This window comes from Notolepis coatsorum (assembly GCF_963971535.1).
Source record: "Notolepis coatsorum genome assembly, chromosome: 1".
Classification (NCBI taxonomy): domain Eukaryota; kingdom Metazoa; phylum Chordata; class Actinopteri; order Aulopiformes; family Paralepididae; genus Notolepis; species Notolepis coatsorum.
The window spans coordinates 193,066,795-193,084,894 of NC_140165.1; the positions used below are offsets into that span (position 1 = coordinate 193,066,795).

An 18,100-nucleotide genomic window follows, 5' to 3' on the forward strand; every position below is an offset into this window, starting at 1 on the left:
CTGTCTACCTCAATACATCTCTCTCTGCCCCGCACTCTATCTTTCTTTCTTCTTCTTCTTCTTCTTCTTCTTCTTCTTCTTCTTCTTCTTCTTCTTCTTCTTCTTCTTCTCTCTCTGTCTCTTTCTTCCCTGCTCTGTGTATGTTCCGTTCTGCTCTCGCGCCGAGGGGCAAATTAACCGCGAGGAGGAACGTCCAATACCGACCCCTCGTGCACTAACCCTCTTAACGGGGTGGTGTGGGGGGGTCTCCGCGGTTGCTAAGGGCAACGGGGGTGAGATCGTGTGTGTGTGTGTGTGTGTTAGTGCGCGCGAGCCGCAGCTGCGCGTCTGTTAATGCCGCCGCGCGAGCCCCTCTCTCCCTCCTCGCGCCAATTCTGCCCACAGTGTCGAGGAGACAGAGAGGGATGGCTGGGATCTAGAGACAGTGTCTTCTCCCGTCTTACAGGCTTATTATTACATTCCCCTCCGCGCACACGGGAACGGATTTACACACCAAACAAGGTTGGTTATTATAGCTACAATTATTTATTTATTCACCGTTTTATTCTTATTTTTCGATTTGACCGTTTTTATTTGCTCGTAAACGTGTTGATTGTTAGGCGACGTTTTTTGGTGCGTGCGCTTAACGAGTGATTAGCTGGAGGATAATGACCCCATTAACGGCAAATGAGCGGTTTACACCGACTGGTTGAGAGGTGGGCTGCATGTTGAGGGTCTCCGGTATACCGGGGGGGGGCTAACGCGCACGCACGCACGCATCACCAAAAAAACAAACCGTTTCGGCTGCGTCCAAAAAAACCTGTCGGGTCGTCGTGCGTCTGGAACCGGAAAAACCCACCGAAAACATCATCTTGGATCATCTTTTCCGTGGGACACCCATCGTCTCTGTACGTATCCGTTTAGTGGTCTTGATGTGTTTGTGCGTTTTAAAACAAAGGTGTTTGTTGAAAGGAAGACGGTTTTCTGGTGCGTCTGGAACCTATAGGAAAACCAACCGCCACATTGTTTGGGATCAGCCTTTCTGAGGATGTATGTTGACGGGTTGGGCATCATTAGATTCGATTACAATTATTGTCATTATACAGCAAATACATAATGTGTTTTCAGCTCAAAAGAGCGGTATAATTTCCCCTCGCGGTTAAGAACAACGGATTGCTCCCCCAATGTTTTTGGGGTCTAGCCTGCATAGAAATACTGGCTTCTGGTCTTTATATATATTTACGTTTGTGCAGAATGAGTCGAGAAAGGGTGGCTGGCAGCCCCCCCCCCCCAACAACAATGCAATAAACAGTCTTCGAGCACACACACACAGGGCGACAGACAGATCAGACTGGTCGACTGTTCCCCATCACACATCATAATTAAACCCATTCATCCGCGTGTGTGTGGATCTAAACGAGGTCACGGTTATGATGAGTGGTGGTTGTGCCATTTAGGGGAGAGGAGAGGAGCCCTCCAGAAAACAGTCTGTATACACGCAATAAGTCGCCGTGTTGTTGTTTGCTCTGTTGTGTGTGCGCGACGTGTGTATTATAGGCTAGACAAGAGCTGATTGTTGAGAATCTGGCGCTTGACTTGTTTACCTAAATGAGGAATTAATTATCTTCCCTCGGTGTTGTGAACTCTCATGCTGCTCTTTCTCATTGATCACTTTCTCGTTGATTAACAATCCATTTTACGGTCTAAATGGGAAGAAAAATGTACATGTGTGTTCTGAGTTTTCGCTCCTATGTTAGGTTATTATTATTTATGGTGTATGTGCAATGCATTCAGTAAATATCGAGTGTCTCAACTCAAACGGTTTTAATGGGTTAATTAATTGGCATGTTGAACCTTCTCAACGAGACAGAGGAGGAACCTTTAGTAAAAACATGTCGCCATGTTAGACACTGGGGGGGGGGGGGGGTGCTTTTCATTAGCAATGCAAATGAGCCTTTTTTGAAACGGTGGGGCTCGGGCACCTGCTGTCTCGAGCATGCGCGCTGCCGTGCCACCAACCCCCCCCCCCCCCACCCCCTTTGTGCGCGCGCTCCTCTCAGAATGATGGTTCCACCAAGATGGTAGGCGAGGGGACATGTTTGACTTGGGGGAGACGCTCGGCGCCGAGCCTACTGAAGTCAGACGGCACCTTATTATAATCAGTCAGTCTGATTAGATTCAAATGTATGAGCATTGTATGATATTCATCAGCACAAGTACAGTACAACTCAAATAAGTTTGGCTTATGTGTATATATGCTGTATAAATGTCTTTTTACTCTGTATTTTACTCTTGGACAACTACAAACAGAGTTATAGATGTCTCCCGGGGCCTTGAGTGCCGTCAACCATCTTCCTTGTCCTGCTCTCTTTGTGTTCTATTTCTGCGGCACGTGATTGGAGCGCCTCGGATAAAGCTTCTCCTTAAACCCTCTGAAGCTTTAACATAACAAAGGAGGAGAGAGAGAGGAGAGTGGACAACATTTGAAAAAGAAAAGAAAGGAGGGAGGGGGTGGGGGGAAATAGTGATAGAAAGCATGCGATTGTCCTTGTGTCTGCCGTGCAAGCACGCCACTCACCGTCCCTTGCGCGAGTCCGTGAAAATCTGGTGGGGAGCATGGCTTCTATTAGGATTAATTAAACAAGTTGTATTACTATTATTATTATTTTAATCAATGTTGGAGGTGAATATTTTAGTGTCTGTTTAGCTTAATTAGGCCCATTAGTTTAAGCTTAATCTTTATTTTTATTTCAATTTGTTTGTTTGCATAGCAGCAACTATTCTTCCTGGGGACCAATAATTTACATGGTGACAACACAACAATATACATTCACACTCATCACAATACATTGACAGAACACACAAAACTATATAACACACCTGGAAAAAAACAAACACTGTAATTAGACAAATCAAATAGAAAGCATGAATCCATCATGATCTAATTAATAGATAAATATAATTTAACATAGATAGCAGCCCATGTAACCTTACTCTCCCCAATTATACAGCAAACATTCGAACACCCACAGAAAAACTCAACAGAACATTCAGTTGACTCAAATCTATGCGTAGTTAGGATAACTTGGACCCTGCATGCTTCCTGTACTTAGGTGGAGCATCAGATGAGTTTTCTCATCTTAATTGAATGTGGAGAAGTGGACACACCGCTGCTGTTTTATAGGACAACTTGCTGATAGCAGATTATTTCACCAGTCGAAAAAATCCCAGCTGGAAAGACTTAACATCAAAACGACATTAAGCTACATGTTTAATAGCTCGGGTCCTGGCCATGGATCAGATATATAACTGGATTTCCAAATCACCTCCTCTCCGCTCCCTCAGCCCAAAAGAGGGTCAGATGAGGGAGAGGGGGACAAACACATAAAGAGAAAACAGAGAGAGATAGAGAGGGGCGAAAGGAAGCGGGAGAGAGGGAGAAGCAGGGAGCCGGACACTCACACAAGCACATGATGGGCAGATAAAGGCTTGTCTGTCTGAGTGGAGAGAGGGAAGAGGAGAAGAGAGGGCGGTGATAAAGGGACCTCTATGTTGAGTGGGGGAATCTCTATAGAAAGGCCCCACAGCAGAGAGAAACAGGCCTTTTGGTTGTGTGAGCTGGCCTCTGTGGAGCACTAATAGGCTGTTATAATGATGCTCCTATAGACTGATGAACGGCAGAATGGGCCTTTAAAACGGGGTCAGGGTTTAGAGGAGGAATGCCTGCACTGTCGTATGTCGGCTGCCAAAAGACACAGCTTGAGAGTTTGGATTGAAGTTGGCCATACTGGATGAATGTGTGTGATTTGAATTGTGTTGGAAATGCCGGTGATACTGTAGGTTGACATGAGGACCACAAATATTTTACATTGCAAAAAAACATCTGTGGGGGGGCCTATTATGTTGATGTTTTGGTTGGATGGGGGGGGGGGGGTAGGTCTATATGTTGATGTTTTGGTTGGATGGGGGGGGGGGGGGGGGGGTAGGCCTATATGTTGATGTTTTTTGGTTGAATGGTTGGGGGTAAGGGGGGGGGGGTAGGCCTATAATATGTTAATGTTGATGAGTCTGGTGAGAGGATCATAGCGTAGAGCTACTGTAAGTTTCTCCATACTAAAGAAATCAGTGAAATTATGGCCTGTACGAGTCATCATGCCAGACAATGTTAAATAATGTCTGCGTTTTAAAAAAAGAAAAGAAAAAAAACTGTGAAGCTGTCCTTTAACAAGTCAAGTCAAGAGTTTTATTTGTCACAGCATTAGTGATGCACCGATGTGAAAATTGTGGCCGATACCGATAACCGATATTAATATTGCTGTTCTGGCCGATACCGATATTTACCGATGTCGATATCTCTGTATAGAAAACACTTTTTTATGATAATCAAATAAAGAGCTATTTTCCAAAACGCATAATTTTTTTTACTTTTGTAACTTATTTTCAGAAATGACTGATATTTTGAAACTATTTAAGGCCAAAACATGTAAAAAGAAGAAAAAAAAGATTAAAAAAAAAAAAAATATAAAAAAAGGTTTTTTTTTTTTTTTTTTTTTTAATAATATCGGCCCTATCTTGATATCGGACCGATACCGATGTGTAAAAAAACGGCCATATCGGCCGATATTATATACAGTGAAATGCGGGGGTCATGCCCGCAGCGATTGTGCAATAATACAAGTAATAAGAATAGGAATGAGAATAAGACATTTGTGCAATAATACAAGTAATAAGAATAAGACATAACAGGTATAATGTACATAAAGTTTACAAAAAACATGGTAAGACATGCTAAGGTCCTGCGATAGTGCAATACAATGTTAGCTACGGATGAGGCACTGGGTCTACCCAGGATGTAAATCAGAATGTAGATGTATTTACACCTCAAATAGTGTCTAGTGTTGGTCCTTGTATCAAGAGCTCAGTGTAGTGTTGGTCCTTGTATCAAGAGCTCAGTGTAGTGTTGGTCCTTGTATCAAGAGCTCAGCGTAGTGTTGGTCCTTGTATCAAGAACTCAGTGTAGTGTTGGTCCTTGTATCAAGAGCTCAGTCTAGTGTTGGTCCTTGTATCAAGAGCTCAGTCTAGTGGTCCTTGTATCAAGATCTATCTATCTAACTATCTATCTATCTATCTATCTATCTATCTATCTATCTATCTATCTATCTATCTATCTATCTATCTATCTATCTATCTATCTATCTATCTATCTATCTATCTATCTATCTATCATCTATCTATCTATCTATCTATCTATCTATCTATCTATCTATCTATCTATATCTATCTATCTATCTATCTATTAGGGGTGTAACGGTACACAAAAAACACGGTTCGTTCGGTATGTACCTCAGTTTTGAAGTCATGGTTCGGTATGGGTTTTCGGTACAGTGGGGGAAAGTTTGGCTTTCCATGTTCCACTCAGGGGTGATGTAGTGTGCAGTAACTGTTAAGTAGGACTGTCAATGAATATTCTATATTAAAATGAATAATCAGCTTTTTGTTTGGATTTTTTTTTGGATTATCTTTTCCCCCCTCCTTCTTTTTTCCGATTTTTCTCCCATCCCACTGTTAGTCGTTATGCCAATTCCCACCCCCCTTCCTGGTTGTTGCGCACTTTCCCCTACTGTTGGTCCGAGAGGCCGGAGACTGTCACATGCTTTCCTCCGACGCATGTGCAGCCAGCCGGCAGCCAGCCTGGCCGCGCAGATTCTCACTGGGAGAGTGTAACGTGTGGGAGGCCGCACTACGTCTCACCAGATCCTACCGTCGCTGAGCAGGTGCCCCGACCGAACTGTAGGGGTCACTGTCCACAACGCCCAGGACCCACCCACAGCTCCCCTCCCCCTAACTCAGCCAAACAAGTTAGTATAGCGATCAGCCCAAGCCAAGGCAATGCTGACTCTCCGGGAGTCGAGACCGCAGCCTCTTGCATTGGTGACGAGCACAATCTCCGCTACGCCACTTGACCGCCCCTAATAATCGGCTTGTTAAAATAATAATAATTATATTAGAAAAAAACCAACTCCCGGTGGGCGTGGCCTGAATGCGTGCTGCATGTCGGATAGGAGACACACAACGTCATTGAGTTGAACAACGTGCGAGTAGTAATGAACAACAACAGTGATTTGCACTCTGAGCATCTCAAGCCCCGGTTGGAAAATGGGATGCCCCGATCGATCGGCCAGCAATCGGTATCGGCCGATATTCAGTATAAATATGAGATTGGGGAATTCCGATAATGCTTTCTAGTCGCCGATTGCGAAAAACATGAGCCAATTCTCAGCGGAGTTGGTGTCATTGTCACATGTTAATGAATCTAAAACATGTCGGCGGTGTGGAACTATTACAAAGTGTCTGAGACAGATGCAAAAAAAGCCATCTGCAATGTATGCCAGGATAAAATACCTTGTGGGGGAAGCAATGTAAAAAGTTTCAACACAACAAATTTAATAAGACACTTGAAGTCCCATCACCCAGAGGAGCATGGAGAGTTCGTTAAGCTTACCGCGGAGAGTACAAAGAACCAAAACGGCCGCTAACGCAAACCACTTTAGAGAGCACCCGTGCGTATAACCGTGATAGTCAGAAGGCTAAGGCGATCACAGGAAAAGTCATGGAATTCATAGGGCTTTAAGTTCCATTAAGTGTAGTCGAGACGAGTACTCTCTCGTCTCAGCCCCACTGCACTCTCCCAGCCGGTCGCTGAAAGGAACAACGAGCATGCAGTGAACGAAGACCCGTCCTACTCTGCCTCTGATTCGCAGATTGTGGGTGGGGGAATGTGATTGGACCAAAGCAGAGTAGACAGACACACACAGCAGTCGGACATGCACAGCCGCTGCTTGTAGTGGATATAGCGGAGAATTTCGGGAGTTCTAGTTTTCTGTTTTAGCGCTTGACTTAATGTAAATCATCCCTCATGTTTATCACACCTTGTTCAGAGGTGCGTTGCTGTGTATGAATGTCCATTCTATATGCCGAAAACTATCATTAACACTATGATCGCCGTGGACGAGTTAAGACGTCATTCCTAGCCATGCTCATTCTGCCGAAGACGCCGTAACTCGTCTTTGATGTCAATATTTCAAAAATCTGTCATCGAAATCATATTTCCTTTCCGGAGCCCTGAGACACACTGCAAAGATCCACTCAACTCTCTAGCGGTTCAAGAGCGCCATCTGGTGGCCGATCGGCAGATCGGCAACCGGAAATTAACCTTTGAACCGGTAGTGCTCATCCATATGTGGTCCGGGCACTCGCTATCGTTAGAGAGACTCCGTATTGACACAGTGAACATCGATCGGTGCAAATAACTCGAAAAAACAACATGATTTGGACGTATATACTATTATACAACCTGGAAATGGATCGGGCATTTCTCCATCCCATAATAGAAAAAATTCTGTTCCACGCTCATCTGCCAGCGGCGCGAGGAAGCCACGGTAAGATTCAGCGTTATATTCTAACGTGTTCCATATAAACTGCTATGATGAACATATGACCCACTCTGGATGAATCATCTAACGCTGCCCACGGAATTATAAACGATCCCCCGCCCATCCGGTCATCATCAGATGATGCGTAGAAACTTCTAGAACCACGTCCAGTTGTATTTGATCATCAATATAATGCATTTAGGGCTATAAATCACGTTCTGAAGAAAGCTGCAGAAAACGATAAAAACATACTTATACTTTAGACCATATTTTAGTATGAATATGTGAATGAAAAAGTTTAACGTTGCTACACCCTGAACAATACATATAGGACATTGAATGGGCCATAATAATGGCAATTTAGCAATAGAATTTAAAAAGTTATAGCCCTGCAAAGAAGGGGAACTTCTCCATAGACAAATAGAGCTGGCGAGGGATGGTAAATTATGAATTTAACCCATGGCGATCAAAGTGTTAATTTGATCTCTGAGAGACAGCCCCTTCTCAATCTAGCACCAATTCCACCTCATACACTGAAAGAGGGTGTGTGTTCGCCCCACTATGAGGCTCTGCTAAATTACAGGTAATCTCTCAGTGTTGTGTGTGGGCTGAACGAACAACATACTGGCCCTTTGCGCAAATTATATTTTGGGAAGGGGTGAACTTGGTGTTTTGAATACAATTCTGCACACAAAAAAAGTTCTATATGCATTCCGTTAGTGGTTAACGTACCGTTGCATTCGTTAGGTACACAGAGCATACTGAATCTATCTATCTATCTATCTATCTATCTATCTATCTATCTATCTATCTATCTATCTATCTATCTATCTATCTATCTATCTATCTATCTATTAGGGGTGGAACGGTTCACAAAATTGACGGTTCGGTTCTAGGTTTACGGTTTTCGGTTCGGTATAAGTTGTTTTTTATTTTATTTTAAATGTAACACTCCAAAAATACCATACATCAACATAAGATATATAGCCTAAAAATAATCCAACTTTAGAAAGAATGAGGCCATTTGACATCAGGCACATTATTTTGACAGTGACGGTTAGAGCTAGGAGAGATTTGGGTACAGCAAGAGGGGCATTGCTGATTTAAACATGCTTCTCATTTATTTGGTAAAAAAAAAGTTTACCTTTAACACATTCTGCGCCAATACCGTTGTACGACGTGTTTCAAGTTCATGCGAATTCTGCCAATCCATGCCGTACGACGTTATTGAGATCATATTTCATTTTTTCGCCATGTTATTCATAATTCCCTCACGGAGCCTCGTCTGATGCAGTGGGAGCATGCACAACTCTGCAACGCTTCAATACTGCCCCCTGGTGGATGATCGGCGAGTTGCCAAACTGGAAATGGACGAGTCGATCTCGGTGCGTCTTGGAAATGCGTCCGGCACTCGCATATTGTCGCGGGACTCAAGACACACACCGTGTATATGGATCGCTGCCATAACTCAATAATCTACATGATTTGGGCTGTTATTATTATTATACAAACCGGAAATGGATCGACTCGATCGCCGTCAAATAAGTGGGAACTTTTTGCTCCAGTCTCACCGGCCAACGGTAAGAGGACACTGACGTCATTTTCAGCGCGTTTGTTTATTATTATCCATGCAAACTGCTCCGATCAATATATCACCCATACTACATAAAGCATTTACCGACGATCACGGAATTATAAAAGACCCCCCCCCCCCCCCCCCCCCCGTTCACATGATCAGTCATAACGTTTAGGATCATGTACAGTTGAACATTTTAATATAGCGTGTATCGCCAACAAACGGCATTTGATAATCTATATGCGTTTATGCCTATATCTCACGTTCTAGGAATGACTGCAGAAAACGATAAAAACATATTTATATTCTAGACGGTATTTTCGTATGAACCTATGAATGAAAAAGTAAAACGTTCCTACATCCTGAACGATAGATAATCGATGTTGAATGGGCCATAGTTATGTCAATTTAGCAATACAATTAAAAAAGTTATAGCCCTGCAAAGAAGGTAAACATCTCCATAGGCTTAGACTGGTGGCAGTGATCAAACATTGATGGATATAAGCGTGGCAGGGAATGTGTTAATAATGTTTGGCACACAAAGACCGAACTGACAACATTTGTCAAAGTATTAACTTGTCAATATACCCCCCTTCCCCACTAATCGAACTGGTGTCGTGGAGTCACTTCTCTGTGAGCGTTTCCACAGTTAGCTTGCGACTAACATTAGTTAGCTCGCAGCTAAAGTTAGTTAGCTCGTAGCTAACGTAACGCTATATAACCGAACAATACACACATGCCCCGAATGCGTACCGTTCGGTACGACCTCCACGGTTCGGAGCATGTGTGTATTGTTCGGTACACGGTTCGAATGCGTATCGTTCCACCCCTACTATCTATCTATCTATCTATCTATCTATCTATCTATCTATCTATCTATCTATCTATCTATCTATCTATCTATCTATCTATCTATCTATCTATCTATCTATCTATCTATCTATCTATCTATCTATCTATCTATCTATCTATCTATCTATCTATCTATCTATCTATCTCTACCCACCCATCCATCCATCCATCCATCCATCTAACCACGTGTAATAGATATGACTGTATAAACATGGTTAGAACATAGAGGTTCTGTAGACCTACATTCCAGAGGCTGAATGAACCTCCAGACGTTGAGTTGAAATATTGATGTCTCTCCAGGGAGAGATGTGGTTTGTAGGCACAGCTATAAAGACAACATCCTGATCCACGACTGAGACACTGAGATACAACATGAACTATAGAAACAGATCAGAGAGAGAGAGATACACGCAGGAGAGAGATACACACAGGAGAGAAAGATACACACAGAAGAGTAGGCGAGAGAGACACACACAGGAGATCCATGCAGGAGAGAGAGACACACAGGAGATACACGCAAAAGAGAAGGAGAAAGAGGGATAGGGAGATACATGCAGAATAGATTCAATTTAATCTGCCGATATTGGCCACAGATAGGGCTGCAACTAACGATTATTTTGTTGTCGATTAATCTGTCGATTATTTTTTATTGATTAGTCGATTAATCTAAACGATTAATTTACCAGAAAAATCTATTGATTCCATTTGCAATTTAATATTTCAAAATGTTTTACTAAACAGGGAACAAAATTAACCTTTTAGCTTTAGATAAAAAAAAATCAAAAAAATACTACCAGCCAGAGATTTTTTACAGGCCAAAAATTCTAAAAAACGTTTTAGTATATCGCCATGAATTATTTTATGTATTGTGTGTTATCTCTCCACTCCATATTTAAATAAATATCTTCCTTTTGAATAAAATAGGCTCAAGAATCAGGATTGTTAAAGCTAATTAGCCTAATCCATGTCAAAAAGAGTAGCCTATAGTAAATGTATACACACACAAACAACACACACACAAGAGAGAGGGAGAATAGCTTATTAGCAGACTTAATGATTTTACAATATTTTAGCAAATTAAGTGAAATATTTATTATCATCAACTATCCAGTTCGTTTTTATAGTGTAACGTTACTTCAAATCATTTAACGTACAGGGAGAGTGGGGGAGGGGGAGAGAGAGACGGGCTCAGCTCCCCCAACCCCCTTTCCTCACTATTGGAACTCTGCAAAAACGCAACTGATTTCTCCTGTGCCTGTGAGCGTTTCCAGTAGCTTAGTTAGCGTTAGCAGCTAACGTTAGTTAACCACTTAAGCATCAGGTAATTTGTGATTTATTATACTTTATACCTATAGCACACGCATGAGTCTGGTCTATTTTGAAAGGCAACATCCTGAAGTTTATTACACAATAAAGAAAAATCACTTTGAGTGCTAATGAAATAGAGTAACAGAGGTTTTAACACACTGAAGTAAAAGTTTTATCTACTCACATTTATTTTTACTGGTTGCCAGATGCCTGTTTTTAAGGGGGCTTTCTCACTCACGTTTGGAGATCGAATCACTGCTCCCGAGAACGGGGGGCAGTGTTCTCACTCACCCCTTTTGCGATGCGAAACGGCGCTGATTCGTTTCACCCCCCGCTGAACGGGATCTGTTCGATGAGGTGGTCTCGGAATCGCGCCGTGCGGTGCGGGGGGCGTGACACACACAACGTCGTTACTGTCATGCTTGCTTGAATTTTGGGCAGATAACACCACACACAGCAACAACTGGAGAATACCCACAAAAACGATATTTATGGGCAATTGTTTGTATTGAGCCGTATTGTATTGTACCCATATGCAATATGTTAAATAAAGTTTACATCCATTCATTCTGCTAGCATTACCGATTGGCACTGCCACTGGATAACATGAGCTAGTGTTAGCTATCAAACCCTGTTAGCTCAAAGCTCCTCTTTCAACTTAACAAGCATTAAACAAAATGGCCCAGTCATCTATTCACCTTTGTTTAATACACACAGCGTTGTCTCTAATGTTATCTAACTACTGATAGCTCTCGATATCATCAGTTTTGGTGCTGGCTAAGTAGCGTGAGCTAACGTTAGCTTCTAGCCACAATGCTATACTGTTATAATGGCAAATTCCATTGACGTTAGCATGCAGCTAACAATGCTACCGATCCTTTTTGAGACTATACTATCCGCTCTTGGTGGTCACTTGTGTTGATGTTAGTTTTGTTTCATCAACAAATGACAGGCAGAACACACAGTGAATGTATCCGTTTTGTTTATTGCACGTTCTTTGCTGAAAAGAAAGTGCTACAGGCTATACTAGACTAGGCTAAGCTAACTATCGTTAACCGTTAGCTTAGCGTTAGCCCTGGGAAACGCTCAAAAGCGAACTCTACAACACCATCCATTCGTGATAAAATGGGGTGGGTTATATTGACAAGGCATGACAACAGAGGTTCAAATATAACTTCATATTTATTGCTTATTTATTCATTTTATATCAGTATTCAGTCTCCAGCACCATGTTAACACTTCCTGTGTTTACATTTTCGAACGTGACATCATCACCTACGGCAAGCGTAAACGCTCAAAAGGCAAACCGTAAACAGAACCCGGAACGAAACAAGACTGCAGTGTGTACGCAAACTAGAGGGGGGAGAGGGGGGGGGGGGGGGAGTTCGATTCAGATCTCGGAACGGGCCAGAACAGAACGAAATAGAAACGAATAGGGTGAGTGAGAAAGGGCCCTAAGTTCCAACTGAACTTAAAAACGTAGGAGCTGAAAAACATAACGGTTCCATAGCCTGAAGTCTTATGTAGTACAGGTAATAATTTCACATGAATACAATTGGCCTCATTGGATCCACAAAAATTCAATTCATTCAGCCCCCAGAAATGCAGAAATGGTCAAATACACCAATTTTAGAACAAGCTAAAATAACACATTTCTAATTTTCTACAGCATGCAAATAACAGCGTGGGATTAGCATAAAGTGTGCATGTCTAAAAGGGGGAGACTTGTATCCATAGAAGAAATCTTTTTGAGGTGAGAGGTCAAGGGGCCCCTTCGAAAATGGCCGTGGCAGTTTTGTTGCCTAACTTTGGAGCATTATTTAGCCCCCTTCCCGACAAGCTAGCATGACATGGTTGAACTTGGACACCTTAGGCATAAAAAAATATATTGTTTGGTTCCTGTTGGTTGTCAGTTAAGGCCATGGGTAGGTAGGGAATTTATTTTATCTTATTTTTTCCCACGGCGACTATGGATAGGGAATTTCTTTATTTAATTCAAATGTTCACAACAACATGGATGCATGTACTCTGCCAGCATGTTTAATATCCATAATACTAAAGGTTTGACTAAGATTTGTATGACACTTTATTGTAAAATATATATATATTAGAGCTGGGCCGTTAACGGCGTTAACGTGCTGCTTTAACGCTATACTAAATGTTTTTTTTTTTTACATTTTTTTTTTACCTTTATTTACCCAGGGTAGGTTCGCTGAGCACAGATGCTCTTTTTCGGGAACGCCCTGCTTCACATTCACACAGTTCCATTCACACCTGGGAGCTGCCCAGTACAACCACAGTTGACACCATTGGCCACTGAGCAACTCCACTGGAGCAGTTGATTCAAGCCATGTCACATAGTTCAAGTTTGAAATGATTCTTTCCGTTTTGCTCCTGAGAGTGTGCTAGATACTGTACTGTACTGGTAATATTATTTATTTGTGTTAACTTCTGAATAAAACAACTTATTAAACACAAGTACATCTTATTGAACATTATTTTGATATTTCATTACCAATTATCATAGCAAAACAGCTTTTTCAAACAGTCTGTAATGCATTTTGGAAACGGGAGATGGGCTCATGGTGTAATGGGCCACCTGGCCTGAGAAACATAAGGAGGAAAGAAAAAGTAAGGACTTACTTCTGGTCATTATTTGGGTAGAACACACATATTTTGAATGCCTTCGGCAGGTATTTTTTTTTTAGCCATTTTAATCTAGATTAATCTAGATTAAATCCAGGATTGCAGATAGATTAATCTAGATTTAAAAAATTAATCTATGCCCACCTCTAATATATATATATATATATATCTTTTTTTTTAAACTCATAAAATAAATTGGGTCGCACCTAAATCGGCAGGGTCGGTCGGCAACCGGAACCAAACCATTATTTTTGTTAGGCCTTAGATTGTCTAGACAGACAGACCAGCCCAGGCAGTTCAACCAGCATCAGCCCTGCGGCTGCATTTAGCGTGCTGGCTACCTAGCTACGGTTCAGCTAACTAGCTACATGCAGCATTTAGCGTGCTGGCTACCTAGCTACGGTTCAGCTAACTAGCTACATGCAGCATTTAGCGTGCTGGCTACCTAGCTACGGTTCAGCTAACTAGCTACATGCAGCATTTAGCGTGCTGGCTACCTAGCTACGGTTCAGCTAACTAGCTATATGCAGCATTTAGTGAGCTGGGTTAGCCGGCTAGTTGGCTTTGAATCCCGGCTAGGTAGCCAGCACGCTAAATGCTGCATGTAGCTAGTTCGCTGAACCGTAGCTAGGTAGCCAGCACGCTAAATGCTCCGGCGCAGGGCTGGCGCTGGTTGAACTGCCTGGGCCGGTCTGTCTGTCAAAGACCGAGGGAACCGCATCGGGCTTCAGCTGATTAGTGGTCTTCTGGACAAACCTCCCATCCTCTTCAAAGACACCCTCAACAACATAATCCGAGGCAATGAAGTGTTCGCTGCAGATCTTCATTCCCTGTCCAACAGGCTGATCACGCCGCTTGAGTGCAGCCAGCCAACGCGCCAACAACACTGTTTTTTTCACTGGTAGTTTGTGGAAATGAACCAACTTTCCTCTCTCTTTCACGCAGTAAAATTAGTTTGAACAGCCGGGAGCAATACAAAAAGAACCACCGCGGTCCCGTTGTTTGGTAGGTAACGTTGCATTTACTGACTGACCTTCAAGACACTCCATGTTTACTAGGCAGCTAACCAGCAGTGTAAGCCAGGAGCCAGACCAAACCATCACCGTGACGTCACCATCTAAAATGGCATTACATTTGAGTTTTCAGACAAATAAGCAGGATTTCACATTTGATTATAGGACCCTGTCTTACCCAAGGTACACAACAAACAAACTAGGCTCATATTGTTCAATGCTTCATATCCCCTTTAAGACATGCAAGTTTACCCGCAATCGTGATTAGACAACAATTCTAAGGTCGTAGGAGTCCCGAAACTATTTTAAACATGTTTGATAATCTATCCATTTGTCCCTCAACGTTCTGAAATGTGATAACAGTAGATTTGCCTGCTCCTTTAAGAGCGATGTGTTGTGGGATATATACTGTAGGTCTGGTCTACGCAAGCAGCCAATAGTCAGTCACACATCCCTTCTCCAACTTAAAACTAACGTTATTTGAGCGAACATTTAACGTTATTATAACACTATTTTAACGTTAGTGAATGTGAATGCACATACATAGCTAGTTAAATATCACAACTCGTGTCATTGTTCATCATTGAGGGAAACTAGCCAATAGCTAACGTTATAGATAGGCTAGCTAGTATATAGCTAACGTTATAAATAGAAAACAAAGCTAACGTTATCCAGTTGACATTACAGATCATAATATCTATGATAACGTTAACGAAGTGAGAGTAGGGGTTAGGGAAACGTTGATGTAGTCAGAGTGTAGCGGGGACGGTAGACAGAGGCAGCACTTGATTTGCGTGTAACGTTAGCATAACATTGAGCAAGCTACATGACCGGCACTTCGGCCCGGGAGTGTTGGGAGAATGCTCCCAATACTCTACTGTGGTTCAGATTAATACAGGAAAAGGTATACATTGGGGGCTCGAGTCCGGGATATGAAAATAAATCCTGATTTCATCTGTGATTTGTAAACTGTATGGAAACGTGAAGTTAGCTCATGCTACTGGAAAACGGACGCCTCGTCATTAAATGAAGTTAAAATGATGACGCCCCTTTTATTTTACCGCGGATCTCACGGTTGTCTGTTCCCCAACCGCGGGTGACTTGACACACCGCGGGATTGCGGTGATGCGGTTATCGCGACAGCCCTAGGTGCAAGCGGTGTGACGTAATTGGCAGAATCGACTGTCAATCAAAAATGTTCTGTTGTGGTACCTGACATGCATTGCAAACTCAGATATTATGGGATAACACTGGAGAACATGGGGCTTTGGTTGAGCGAGATACAGTGCTGTCTGTTAAAACTCATAAACAAGTCTTGAGCAAGACAAGTTAGTCTGTTATGAAAGCCAGTGAGTATTGTATGATGAAATAAAACACACATGGCATGGTGGAATACCATTAAACATATTTCTTGATGTTTCCTTTTTTTAAGTAAGTAAAGAGGTCTATGTTCATATCGGTGAGCCCAATTTGTAACACAAAAAGAGAGACGTGTAGCCTATTTATTTATTTAATATTTTATTTATTCATTTTATTATTATTATTTTATTTGTTGCCATGCCTAAAATAATATTCAAGCATAGGGCAGATTGCAGAATGGGTACAATACAGTACAGCTCAATACAACAACTGCTAAGACTGGAGGATGAAGACCAGAAAAAGACTTTCGGCTTGTTTACATAAGGGTCCTCCATTTTCAATTCATCAAGATATTAGAATAGAAAACTTTATTGCCATTTCAACACATGGTTGATTGGGATTTGTCTTACTACAAATATACAGTACTTTCATAAAAAAAAATGGGTTTTGTTATTTAAAAAAGTGCCCCTAAAAATATTCTGTGCCCCTAAATTCTTCATTTAGGGGCACCTGTGCCCCTAATGAAAATGCTTAGCGTACAGCCCTGCTTCGCAAACATAGTGCAACGACCACAGAAACGACTAGAAGGCTGGCATTCTAAGGGTAATGATAACAGAATTGCGTGGCACTCAAAGTGTTAAAGGTTCAGTGCCAGTTCAGTTATGAGTTATTTTTTTTCAATTCAGTTCAGTTCAATGCAGTTCAGTGCAGTGCAATAACTAAATAATAATTAAATAGTTAAATAATACAAAATGATAATATGTTTAAAAGAAATCAGAAAAAATTGTAATTTATTTCAAAGATATGTCATTTAAAGGTTCATGCTTCTCCCCATCTCTGGCTGACATCACCATTGTGATACATGATGGTTAGGCGCTTTGTGTTTTCCTCCGTGAAGGATTCTCTTTTGTCGGTCAGCAGCGTTTTGTACTTGCTGAAGCTTCTCTCTGTATAATTATTTTTTTAAGTTTAAATATCAACATTATCTGGCCATCCTCAGTAAATACTATCAAACTCATCTGACCTCATCTGGTCTTTCCAAAGACCAGATATGGGACAGGCACGCTCACACACACACACTAACTTTCCAGTTAGTTTTTATAGTGTAACATTTGGCTACTTGAGAGAGAGAGAGGTGGAGGGTAGGGCAGTGATGAGGTGGAGGGTAGGGCAGTGATGGAGGTGGAGGGTAGGGCAGTGTGAAGGGTAGGACAGTGATGGAGGTGGAGGGTTAGGGCAGTGATAAGGTGGAGGGTAGGGCAGTGATGAGGTGGAGGGTAGGACAGTGATTGGGGTGGAGGTGGAGGGTAGAACAGTGATGAGGTGGAGGGTAGGGCAGTGATGAGGTGGAGGCAGGGAACAAAATAAGTACCCGCCAATGGCGGGCAGATTTAAGGTTTGGCGACTAACAATGAGAGGTCTGCCCGCCACCTGGCGTGTAGTTCATATCGATACTCTTATTTTGAAAATCCTCTGCGGGTCTCATTTCCGCCCCAAGCGCAGCTCCAGTCATAATATCTATGGCTCCAGCAGCTAGCAGCGGTTGGTTCATATGATACTCTTATTTTGAAAAAACCTGTGGCAACTCCGCGAGTCATTTCCGCCCCCAGTCCGTGCTTCTGCTCGCATTAAAGCCAAGCAGGGCTACACAGCAGTGCCCCTATTTTGCGACCCGAAATAAGTCTGTGGTGTTTTTTTTTCTCACAACGGGTCAAATGCATCTAACACGCTTTGCATCGTTTCCATTCCTTTATGCCCACATCGCCTGAAATGAACGTTACGTTAGCATAAGCTAACAAGCTAATCCTGATCAGAGGCAGAGCCATAGAGAACAGCAGACAGTGTGGACTGGGGAAAGGGAAATGGGGGGGGGGGCACTCTCCCTTTCTCTGTGTGTGTGCGTGCGTTTGGAAAGACGATGAAGTCAGTCAGGA

At 42.4% G+C, this 18,100-nt stretch overlaps 1 protein-coding gene across 2 annotated transcripts in view; it reads left to right on the forward strand.

Annotated features, from left to right (window-relative positions):
• Positions 1–376: 376 nt before the first annotated feature.
• The window catches only part of LOC311241518 (uncharacterized protein), a 94,875-nt gene continuing 77,151 nt past the window's right edge, over positions 377–18,100 (forward strand). The window contains exon 1 of one of the 2 annotated variants that reach the window (XM_084330365.1): positions 377–501. The gene's annotated coding sequence lies outside the window, so the exon portion shown is untranslated. Of the gene's footprint in view, positions 502–792; positions 888–18,100 lie in introns of those variants that run through there. The other variant, XM_084330366.1, reaches the window with a different exon arrangement.